Source organism: Zeus faber, assembly GCF_960531495.2.
Source record: "Zeus faber genome assembly, chromosome: 15".
In the NCBI taxonomy this organism is placed as follows: domain Eukaryota; kingdom Metazoa; phylum Chordata; class Actinopteri; order Zeiformes; family Zeidae; genus Zeus; species Zeus faber.
Genome location: NC_137194.1, coordinates 5,249,889 through 5,262,302, shown reverse-complemented (window position 1 = coordinate 5,262,302; position 12,414 = coordinate 5,249,889).

The following is a 12,414-nucleotide window of genomic DNA, read 5'->3' as shown; positions in this document are numbered from 1 at the left end:
TTTGATGAGATTTACATTTTTATTATTATTATTATTATTATTATTATTATTATTATTTAAGCATGCATTCACTTTTACTTCTTCACTTCACCGAGTCCTTAAGTCACCCATCCACCTTGAATTAAAGTGAAAAAAAACAAAACAAACAAAGTCAACACTCTGCCTTTACAGTGAGCACGCGGTGGGGTGGCGTTGGGACTTTGGATAAGTTATGCGCTCGCTCAGTGCAGTTTCTCCTTTTGAACCATCGTCGGCGGGGGAAGCGGACGTTGAAACTTGGAGCATTTCGAGGGGGGACGAAACGACAGAATGACACCTATTAAGGGATATTTTTACTTTCATAAAAGAAGATTGTGAACATTTGCTTTTGTTTTATAGAGAATCGATCTGATCAGTCATTGCACTATGTTGTGGGGGGTGGGGGTGGGGCGGGGGGGCAACAAATTGTGAACTTTGTACAGATTTGGGTATTCGAGTAAAAGGAATTGTCCTGTAATCAGCCGCACGCTTGCACCAGAAAGAAGGAAATCTTTTGCCAGAAAGACGACTGCAGTGTGACAGCCTGGTCATTCATCCTCCTGCTTTTTGCTTCCTTTGCCATCGGCCAATTTTCTTCTACTTATTTCCAGAATCAACTCTATCCCCAAGTGTTCCTTTCCCCAGGAACTCCACGGGGACATCGGGAGTTGTAGTTTACACTCAATGCCTCAACGGGGGACTATATAAAGAATATTTAATTTTGTTTTGATTTTGTTTTTGGGTTTGTTTTTTTGTTTGTTTTTGGGGCTGTTCTTTGAGCCTGCGGGTATTGTGGACAGTTGTGAAATTGTAAATATTATAAATATTTAAAGACTGAAGAGATGGGTGGAGACCAAGTGGATTATTTTAAAAAGAGACAGATTGTCAGCTTCAATGCTTTTTATTTTGTTTTGTGTTCTTTTTCATCCTTTTTTTCGGGGAGGTGGAGCCAAACCCCACGAGGCCCCCGCGGTGATAACTTCACAGACATATTTTTTAAACTGAGCCCGTGCCAAAATGTCTTTTTGCAGATGCTTAAAAAAAAAAAAAAAAAAAAAAAGAAGAAGAAGAAGAAACTGCGCAATGTACGAAACGACTGATTAGAACCTATTTTCATATGTGACTTTGTATTTGCCATTCAGAAGGCAGGACCGCTTCCGTCTTCTTTTTCCTTTTTTGCCTGAGAACATAGCTCCGATGCCACAGCACTATCACATCATACGATTTGTTTTTTTGGGTATTTTTTTTTTATTTTTTTATTTTTTGTTTTTTGTTTTTTTGCCCCCTTGTTTCAAAGAAGCAGTTATGTAAGACTTTGAATTGAAGCTTTGTGCTGTCCTTACCTTCGCCCCCCTCCCAATGTTATCCGCCACCGCCCCCTGCTGTCTCGTGTGAACACCGTCGCCTCATATTTCCCGGGCAGATTTGTAAATACTCTTGTGACGACCCGTCCCGTCCCGTCCCCGCTCCCCGGCCTCTGTCGTCTCCATTCAGGGTCTTCGTTTTTGTTTCGAGCCGCCTAAGAGAATAACCACGAAAAGGGAGCTTGGTGCGCTTAAAAAAAAAAAACAAAAAAAAAAAAAACCGATGCTGAAAGTAAAACCACGCTTGGCAGTATTGTGTTGTAAATATTTCTATGACTGCAAGCTGAGTACTCTCAATTGTTGTTGTTGTTGGAGGCACTTCTACATTTTTTTTTTTTTTTTGATAAGCAAAGGAGAAGATAAACAAAAGGAAAAAAAAAAAACGCGATTAAACTTACAAAAACAAAAAAAAAACACAAACAAAAAACCTTGTCTTTTGACCGATCTTCAGTTTAATGAGTGTATTTTGCGGTTCCTCCATGAGGACATTTAAAAATGTAAAATAAATGGTTGTTTAACATACTTCTACAGATCATTAAATGGTCCATCAATCAGATCCTGTGTTGTCTTTCTGGCTCCTATTTCCTCGGCGTCGTCGGAGGATCCTCGCCTCACGTCCACACGGGATCGAACCCAAGCTTGTTCGCCCCCCCCCCGGTGCAAGGCAGCGGGGTCAACCGGCAGAGCCCCGGTGATGTTAAAAAAAAAACACAGGGAAACGCATCTCCCGGAACCTCAGAACATACATTTTGATTATACGTTATTGACGTTGAGTAAAAAACAACGATCAATTAAAACGAGAGAACCCTCGTGGGGTTGACAGCCCGCGCCCCCCGGGTTGCCAGCTGGGTTTTTGTTGCCACTTCGCCCACGCTCCGGTGCTGCACGCCGCTCGTACCTGGCAACCCATGGCCGCTTCACCGCCGGTGCCCGTGCGTCCAAAGTAATGGTTCTGGACGTGGCTGCGCTGGAAGCCACAGCCGAGGTCTGGTTTTCCTTTGTCTGTTTGTTTGTTTGTTTGTTTTAACCCGTGGCGAAGACGCAAGCCGCGTCTCGTCGGCAACTCGGCCGCGGGGCGCCAGGCTCGTCGATGCCGCCTCGCGTGGAGCTAACGCGGTGGGCGGGCGGGCCCCGTCCACCGCATCTGTGGACGCGGACGCGCGGGGAAACGAGGTCGGTTCTGACCCAGCCAAGGCTAGTTCACCAGAACCCGGGCGGGAGTGCACCCGCTGGAGGCTTCGGCGGTCATGGGAGCGTAGTGCACGGGTCCGCCAGAAGAGGTCACCGGCAGATGCCGTACGGCCGCGAAGCTGCGGGGGCCTGGCGCTCGTTTTGTTGTGAACCTCGTATCGGGCTTCAGTTGTACTTTGATTCATGCCATTGGTACCGTGCAGCACCAGGCTTAGTATAATTGTACAGTATGTTTTTATATCACATTTTTATTAGTCCTATTATTAAACTCTGTGTGTGTGTGTGTGTTGTCAGAGATGACCAACAAAAAGTGTTTTTTTGTTAAAAACTGAAGCTGTACTTTTAAGTGATTAATGCCATAAAGACACTGAGATTGAAATCAAGCGCTCCCACTTTCGAGCAGTAGTGACACACCGGCTATTTAAATCGGAACTCCTTTCGCGGAGAGTGTCGTACATACATACAATAATAACTGTGTTTGTGTGAGAGTAATGGCAGTAGAATAAGGGTGTTGTCTGGAGGCCGAAGCCGCCTCTCAACAGTTGACCCTGCCATGGTCCGTCCCGTTCAGGGCGCCTCCGCCCCTCGCGCCCGCTCCGGCCGACGGGGATGGGCTCCGGCCCTCGTGTCCGGAAACACGACGGAGCAGGTAAAGCGGGCAGAGGGGATACCGCATTCCGCGCGGGGGGAACGTGGGTGGTGGTGGCGGCGGCGGCGGAGCGGTCCCCGCGACGGCCCTTTTGAAAGCGTCCCGTCGCCGCAGGCCTGAAAAAAAATGTTGTCGGCCTCACCCCGTCCAAAGCGGCGCCCGACCATCTTTTATGCCCCCCCCTCCACCCCGATGTTTCCTCAGCATTCCCAGAACCGAGGATGGGAAACGTGTCCGGGCTGGAACGAGGAGCGCTGCGTGGATGCCGGTGGAGTAACGCTTCCGGAACAACGGGCGCAGGGATCCCCGCATGCCAAGAGCCCCCGCCCCGACGCCCAGGGGTTTCCGGCTGCTCCCACCGAAAAATTTCAAGAGCACCCAAGTCCACGGATTCCGCAGTGGGTGGGGTGGGGTGGGGCGGTGGGGGAGGGCGGACGCATGCCTCTGGTGGAGCGCTCCGCGGAATGTCTGGCGGTGGAGCGTTTTTGCAGGGCCAGCACCTTATTTTTGGAAAAAGTCTTTGGAACGTAATAAACGTAATCCGCGGCCTTCGTTTGGCACCAGCATCAAAGTATGTCATGGGAATACAATGTTTCGCTTATCTGCTATTTCCCGTTATTGCTGCGGCGCAAACCGCGCTGACGTTTTGAAGAGCACCAGATTTACGGCGCCCTGGCGGGCCGGTGACCCGGTATGTTAATTGACGCCCTGGTCCGTGAGAAGAAGAGGATCCGCCACGGGACGCGGCGAAGGAAAGGAGGCGAAACAGGGACGTCTCGGGGGGAGGAACTCAATTGGACCCTGATGTTGGCTGATGTTACACACACACACACACACACACATAAAAGCACACACACACACACACACACACACATACAAGCACACACGTGCTCCTGGCTTGAAGGCTGGTGGGGTGGACTTACAGTAGCCTGGCTTCAACAGACATTCAGGGAAGGGTCAGAGCGGGTCGTCTAGTAATCTAGGAAGATGGCCGGTGCGATCCCCGGCTCCTCCGGGGTGGCGTGCCGATGTGTCCTTGGGCAAGACACTCAACCCCCTAACTGCTCCCCGGGCGCCGCAACATGACACCCCTCTGCTCCCAGCTACGTCAGTTACTAGGATGGTGAAATGCATTTCGTTGCCTCAGTTCTTGTACTCTCTTGTGCACTGACAATCAGTTGAATCAAATCAATATTTCTACTTCCGATACACTGAAATCACAACACTCCCGCTCAGAACACTGACTCCTGAGAGTCCGTGCTGGGAGTAAGTGAGCGGCTGGTGAAGCGAGAGGTGGGGCTTGGTCCTCTAGTGACCTCTTCCCCTGAGGTGTGTGGACAGATGAAGAGACGTCCCATTTGTGTCGGAAGGCGTGGCCTCAAGCGCCGCTCCCCTCGGTCTGTGCGGGAAGACCTGATAACCGAGAGGTCATTCAGGAAGTGTGTGTGTGTGTGTGTGTGTGTGTGTTGATAATGTGAGCGTGGTTTTCGCCACAGCAGTGCACTGTGAGCTCGTCTCATCAGACAGAGCACACGCACCCTTCATGTGGCCTTTTACAGCCCGGGCACCGCGGCCACTGTGCCTGTGATGTCCTCATTAAACAATAACGTTTGAACTGGAGTCAAGGTCCATCGCCTTAGCACCATTCATACATCAACAAAATGCAAAGACAGTGGATTTTCAAACTCTAAAGTTTCTATTGACTCGTGGCATTTCCACCTGTCACACCCCACCCGGGCGGTGTTTTCAGGGCCCTCCAACACAAAGACACAGGCAGAGGTGTTCCAAACACACAAGTTTATTGTAGAGAGTGGGCAAGCTGTAACAAGCAGGGAGCAGGTGGACAACATGTCATGACAGAGGCTGTCATGACATGTGATGTGGTGTGGATGGGTCATTTACCTATTGCTAATTGATTGCTCTGACGAGCAACAGGCGTACAGCCACCTCTCCGGGAATTGCCTAGAACCAACACAGTGTCTGCTTCAGCCGCACCACCCCCACACCACACGTACTGACCGGCCTTAAGCCACAATTCAATCATGACTAAATGATAATCAGAGCAACCCATGGATGAAATGGTATGATCTGATACCCCCCCCCAAACTCCACACACACACACACACACACACACACACACACACAATATCACGATAGATCAAGTGACTCCAGGGGCCAATGTGCACATTAGGCGTGGCCAAGCAGAGCTGAATGTTCAGCGTCCGCGCCCGGTGGGTGACTCAAACGCCATAAAGGCATCGCCTCCTCCTCCTGTACCCCCGCCAGGACGCAACCCCATGTCGGACAGGTTTGCGTGTGTGTATTTCTCGCGTTCTTCAAACCTTTTGTGGCGGGGAGGGGCCATGCGGTCCTCTTCTACCTGTAGGCAAATATTTTTTTTTTAGGTTCCGCTTCTTATTTATTTATTTGTTTGTTTGTTTTTTTGGTTACATTTTGTTGTCGGTATAGTGTATATTTTATTGCGTGCAGTTAGCTGTTAGGTTTGTTAACAGGTTTGTATTATTGCATATTATTACCATTTTCTTTTTAAATATTATTATAATTCCAGCCATTATTCTATTGCTTTATTATTATTATTATTGCCTATTTTATGGTGTAAGCTGTTTCTGACACTGCAATTTTATATCTGTCTGTCTGTCTAAAAACAGGTTGGAAAAACATTCGTCCCTTTGTCCCTGTCAAATACAACCTGTATGTCATGACGGTGGGAATGGCACTGAAGTTTACATAGCCCTCACGAAGGTTTCACAGAGAGAAAAAACCCCAAAAACTTTAAAAGATGTTTCTGTAAATGGAACACATATATATATATATATATATATATATATATATACACTGTATATATATATGTTGGTCAGGTGAGGGCACGGCTTCAGGGGATGGGAGGTTGATTTGAGGTCGGTTCTCTTTCAAGGGAAATAAAAAGACAGGCTGGTTGGGTTTTTTTAATTATTTCTTTTATTTTATTTCCAGTCCACCTTTGCTGGATTTTAAACCCCCCTCCCTGTAAACTCTATCTGTCACTAAGTGGGAATAATGTGTGTGTGTGTGGATGTGGGTGTGGGTGCGTGTGTGTGTGTGGGGGGGGTGTTCTAGTGTGTGTGCGCATGTGTGCGGGGGTGTGTTCGTGTGGGTGTGGGTCTTCGTGTGTGCGTGTGTGTGTGTGTGAGTGTGTGTTCCTGTGTGTGTCCAATTCATCCGGCAACAGATTTTCAGTGCTTGAGTGGGTGTGTAAAGAGGTCTATTATGCCAGTGGAGTTGTGCTGAGCGTGGAGGGGGAGCTGGCGGTGGCCGCTGCACTCCGCGCATCCTGGGATGGAAACCGGTGGGTTGGAACCCGTAAGAATGAGAGGGGAAGGGGAGTTTCGCTCCACCACGGAGGGTAAGGGTTAGGAGGGTATTTGAGTTTGAGGACGGAAATCTGGAAATCTCCGCATTTGTTTTGTTGAGTGCCAGTGCCTAGAATTTAGGTTAAGGCTCAAATTGTCATTTTTAGTTGTTTTTTTCCACTAATGGCGAGTACACAGTGTACCCAAAACCCGGACGCCGTGTACAAGAATATCACCGAACTGCTCCCCCTCAAACCTCAACCGTGTTATGATTCATGGCAGACTGCCGCTTCGCCCGGGATCCAGCCAACGACCAAACTGCAACTTCACATAGAAACTCATACTCCTCCCTCGCAGATTGGAAGGACTCCTTCTCTCCGCTGCCTCCATCTCCCTCTCTGTTTTAATTTGTGACTCACCGACCTGACTTATGCAACAGGACGAAAGCACAGAGGCATATGCTCGTTGTGTACCTGTGTGTGTGTGTGTGTCTGCGTGTGTGTGTGCCCTGTATGTGTGTCTGCGTGTGTGTGTCCTGTATGTGTGTCTGCGTGTGTGTATGTGTCCTGTATGTGTCTGCGTGTGTGTGTGTGTGTGTGTCCTCTGCGTGTGTGTGTGTGTGTGTCCTGTATGTGTGTCTGCGTGTGTGTGTCCTCTACGTGTGTGTGTGTGTGTCCTGTATGTGTGTCTGCGTGTGTGTGTGTGTGTGTGTGTGTGTGTGTGTGCGTTCGTGTGTATATGTGTGTGTGTGTGTGTGTGTGTGTGTGTATGCTGAGTCACTTGAGAGAGACTGAACAAGCAGGGACAAGCCGGGCTTGAAAGCTTCCTGACTGACGGGCGCTAATAGAAGATGCCATTTTCCCAACAATAAATCACCCCCTATGACTTATGTTGCTAAACCCCACCCCCCACATTAGTGACTTAGCAGCAGTGATCCCGGTGGCTCTCTAAAAAAGATACGAAACCTTGTGCGAGGCGCATATTTGGGGACAACACACACGCACACAAACACACTTTCTTGTACTGGCGTCAAAGTGAGGACGGAGTAAATACACACCCCCTAAGTTAGTACCCATGCTCCTGGCGTACTTCACTCAGAAATAGTCTAATTGGAGACCGGCCCTTACAAGTGCAGTCTCACACACACACACACACACACACACACCGCAGATACCCTTTGTTTATTCAACTGTTTACCTGAAGTGTCACAGCTGCACCTTGCTTGTCTGTCCAAACAAACCAATGCAACCTTTTTTGATGTGTGTGCGCGTGTGTGTTTGTCTCTGTGTATGTGTTTTACAGCCTAAGGGCCCCGGGGCCTTTTTCATCAGGAAATACAAGGCGTACACCGACCGTAGGATTTATCTCTCTTGGCTGATAACAAATTCATGGCACCACCTGCGTTCTGCTCCAAACAAGGAAGCGCCCTCATTCCACCTCGTCTGGTGGTATTTCCCTTCTGCCCTCTCACTTTCAATATGACTTGGTGCACGACCGGGACATTTTTCTTCGTGGCTGCTCAGCCAGACCCATTTCTTCACGTCTTTTAATCACTCGTCTGCCAGAGTAAAGTTGTGTTTTTTTCCCAGACAAACAGGCGCAAACAGACGCGGACGCGCAGCTGTTCCAACACTTTGATTGTTGTAAAAGCCTCCAAACACCAACCCCCCCTCCGAGGGGCGGGGGCAGACAGGGCCATATGGAGTGGAGTCAGACATGCCTGGCATCCCTGGCTCAGCGAATCACAGGCCTCAGAAGGGCCAACAGGCCCCCAGCTATCGGGACAGGTGGCACGGACGTGACATCACTTCCTGACGCGGGTCGGTGCTGGAGACCTGGCCCAGGGACAGGCCGGGGTTAGGGTGGTCACCGGGCACGGGGACCACCACGCCTTTTAGAACGGAACAATTAGATCAAGCCGCAACGGAATAGAATGTAATGGAACGGAACCCAACAGCAAGGCTCGCACAGACTCACGGAAACAGTCATCCATGTGCGCACACACCCTACACCCCACACCCTACACCCTACACCCTACACCCTACACCCCTTCCTCCCTCTCGGCTGTCCCATCTGATGCCCCCAGTAGGGTCATTTGGAACTGAATCAACAGGTGGCTCTCAATGGATTCACTCACCAGCCCCGACCTCCCCCACCCCTCCTCCTCCTCCTCCGCCTCTTCCTCCTCTGTCCTTCCTCTACACCCCCACCTACCCAAGGAATCTATCTCACAAACTCTTGAAAAGCTCTTTCTCTTCTGGGTCTCCGCTGCGTGCCTCCTTAAACGTCACACAATGGCCTTTAAAGATGGCCGTCACTCGATACGGAAGGCGCGGAGAGCCTCCAGGAGCAGGTCATTCTACTTGGGTGAGCAAATGGAACATCTGCTCCGGGCGGCCCCGCTCCCCCGCGACCCGCGTCTCCAATAAAAAAAAAAAAAAAAGAAGAAGAAGAATTTTCTTGTCCTTTTTTTTTTTTTTCCGAGGCCTCGTCTGCGAATATGAGCGCATTCCGGCCCTTGGCATTGGAATGTGGAGATAATGTTGTGATAACGAGCTGGATGAATGGTGCGGGGCGTCCGTTGGAGCCCTCCCTTCCCCGACCCCGAGGAAGATCTGTTACCTTCAAGGACGACCTCCTCGCCGGGCTCGGGAGGGAGCGGGAGGTTCACCCGAAGATAATTGCGAGGCCCTGTCAAGTTTCTGATGCCTGGATAGGGAAGCTCCGAAGGGTAGAGGGGGTGGGGGCGGGTTAATTTAGGAAAAATATGACTCTGGGCCAGATGTTAGGAATAATGAACTTACAGATATGATAATAAAAAAAAAACCATGAATGAGATCAGAAGCCTGTTTCTAACCCTTGGAAAAGCAGGTTTTTGTCATTAGCCAGGGGCAACGAGGAAATGCCCTGACATTTTAATCTGGTTTTCTGGGAGTATTTTACTCGTCCGGATGGGGTTAAGACGACGGGAGGCCGTTGAGTTCCATGTGAAATGTGGGTTTGTGAAGCCCTTTGAGACTGCGTCGCGGTTAAGGGCTGTATAAATAAACATGACTTGACTCGACTAATGCATGAACGACGTTGTTTCCTTTACTTTTACGATTGAAAAAAGCTTATGACGGCGCAGCCAGTGCGAGTACTTGCAAATAGCGCTTTTCAAAGCGGAAACACGACGCCCTCAACTCCGAAGCTCGGTAACAATCGCAACGGTAATGGATACGCCTCGACGAAAACCCAACCTGCGAACCGGCGCTGAACATGAATATCAAAAGCTTGGCAGATACCCTTTCGGCGTCAGCTGTCACGGCGAATTCCCTGTCAGCGCGGGCCCCCTCGGACCCTCGGAAAGACAAATGGCGCCCCGCCGCTGCATTAAACCAGCCACACATGGTTGGTTTACATCACAACTCAACACGTAGTTTGCACAGTCGCCCTCAAGGATCCGCCGCCCCCGCCGCCCACCCCTCACACCCCGCGCCCCGCGCCCAAACACACATTGGCCCCAGAGACACATACGCATACCACTAACTAACTCACGACGACCGTCTGGCGACATCTCCACGCAAAACTTTTCGAAATCTGTATGTGATGGAGTCACGGTGCACGTAAGCCGAGAGCGCGGTCCCGTGCCGTCGTTTCCATATCGTGTTGCAACGTCACCGGCCCGGGCTCCCGTCCTCGACCGTGAAGGTGTCCTCTGAGACGGCTACGTGCACTGGTAGCCGGCGCCCGGCCGGTGCACTGTTTATCTTTAGCCACCAACCCTGTTTGCTTAAAGAGGTAAATCTGACAAGACACATGGAACAGCTTCCCCGAGCTGCCAAAGGAGCTCGGTCGCCGACGTAGCTCCAGATCAACGGGGTCAGGTGCTGTTGGTGGTGGGAGGGGTTGGGTCATTTGGGAGGGGGGTGGGGGTGGTGGTGGTGGTGGTGGTGGTGGTGTAGAAGCACCACCAGGCTTTATGGCTAATCACACTAACAGATGAGCCTATATCCTGTTCTCACATGTGCTGGCACGGACACGCACTTGTTGTGTTTGTCTGTGTGTGTGTGGTTGTGTGTGTGTGTGTGTGTGTGTGTGTGTGTGTGTGTGTGTGTGTGTGTGTGTGTGCCTGTGTGTGTGTGTGTGCCTGTGTGTGTGTGTGTGCCTGTGCGCGCGTTTGCGTGTGTGTGTGCGTGTGTGTGTGTGTGTGTGTGTGTGCCTGTGCGTGTGTGTGCGCATGAGTGTGTGCGTGTGTGTGTGTGTGCCTGTGCGCGCGTGTGCGTGTGTGTGTGTGTGTGCCTGTGCGTGTGTGTGCGCATGAGTGTGTGTGTGTGTGTGTGTGTGTGTGTGTGTGTGCCTGTGCGCGTGTACGTGTGTGTGTGCGTGTGTGTGTGTCTGTGTGTGTGCCTGTGCGTGTGTGTGCGCGCGCGCGTGTGTGTGTGTGTGTGCGCGTGTGCGTGTGTGTGCGTACGCGCGGTCGCAAAGGGCTGGGGAACAATGGACCCGGTGTTTGCCTTTACCGCCGCTGGTGTGGTTCCCCCCCTGTACACCTGTGCTTGGCAGCCCTCTACACCCCCTCCACGACCTCCACCCCACCCACCCTCCCACCCGCCCGCCCCACCTCCACCACCGCAGCCCCCCGAACGCTGAACCGCACCGTTCCCATCCACTTTAGTTCTCCGTTTACACCCTCAAAGGGCTTCCTAAGCGACGCCACTACAAAGAACAATGCATATTCAACAAGCAGGCCCAGTGGTGGGGATGATACACACGTGTACCAGGGTGGGGGGGCGGAGGGGGCGCGGGGGGTGGAGGCGGGGGCGTTCGGTCGTTTCGAAAACCGAGCAAAAGACGTGCCCCCGCCGCTCGCTTGTCCTGAAAAAGTTGCGGGAAAGCGCAAAACGAGGCCCGTTTGGCCTGCTCACACTGCTCTTTCTTCTCTCCCGGCCCCCCTCCCCTCCCCTCCCCTCCCCTCCCCTCCCACACTGTCTCTCCTATCAGCCTTTTCAATCTCGGCCTCTCTGTACATTTACCCCCCCGCCAGCCCCACCCTCACAGATGGGGGTGCTCCTCAGCTCACTCCCACTGCCGAAAAAAAACCAGGACGAGGACTGAGAGGAGAGCAGGAGCGCCGGTGTGTGAAGTGGGAGTGGGAGGGTGGCTGGCTGTGGGGGAGGGGGGGTTTCACAGTATTTTGATGAAGGGGGTGGTTGACGGGAGCGGGGGGGGGGGGGGGTGGTCAGGGGGCTTCAGATGTGCACCGAGACCCAAAGCATTTTTCTTTTTCTGGTTTAGGGGGGGCTTTGTGAAACCAGAGGTCCCCCTTCCCATCCCACCCCCAACCCACCACACCCCATCCCCGACTACAGTAAGCGAAGGGCATCTGGTAGGGGTGTGTGTGCGTGCGTGCGTGCGTGCGTGCGTGCGTGCGTGCGTGGGTGCGCGTGCATGCATGTGTGGCTTTTGAGATTGTGTGTGTGTGCGTGTGTGTGTGTGAGTGTGTGTGAGTGTGAGTGTGTGGTTCTAGACTGAAACAGAAGAAACTCATGACTTTTCCCGCAGTCTGAACCAAAGGTGTGTGTGTGTGTGTGAGTGTGTGTGTGTGTGTGTGAGTGTGTGTGTGTATGTGTGTGTGTGAGTGCATGTGTGGCTATGGCTGTGTGTGTGTGTGTGTGTGGGTACATGCATGTGTGAGTGTGTGGTTGTGTGTGTGTTTGTGTGTGTGTGTGCATATGTGTGTGAGTGTATACCTGTGTGTGTGTGTGGTTCTACACTGAAACAGAAGAAACTCATGACTTTTCTAGAAGTTGGAACCACAAGTGTATGTGTGTGTGTGTGTGTGTGTGTGTGTGTGTGTGTG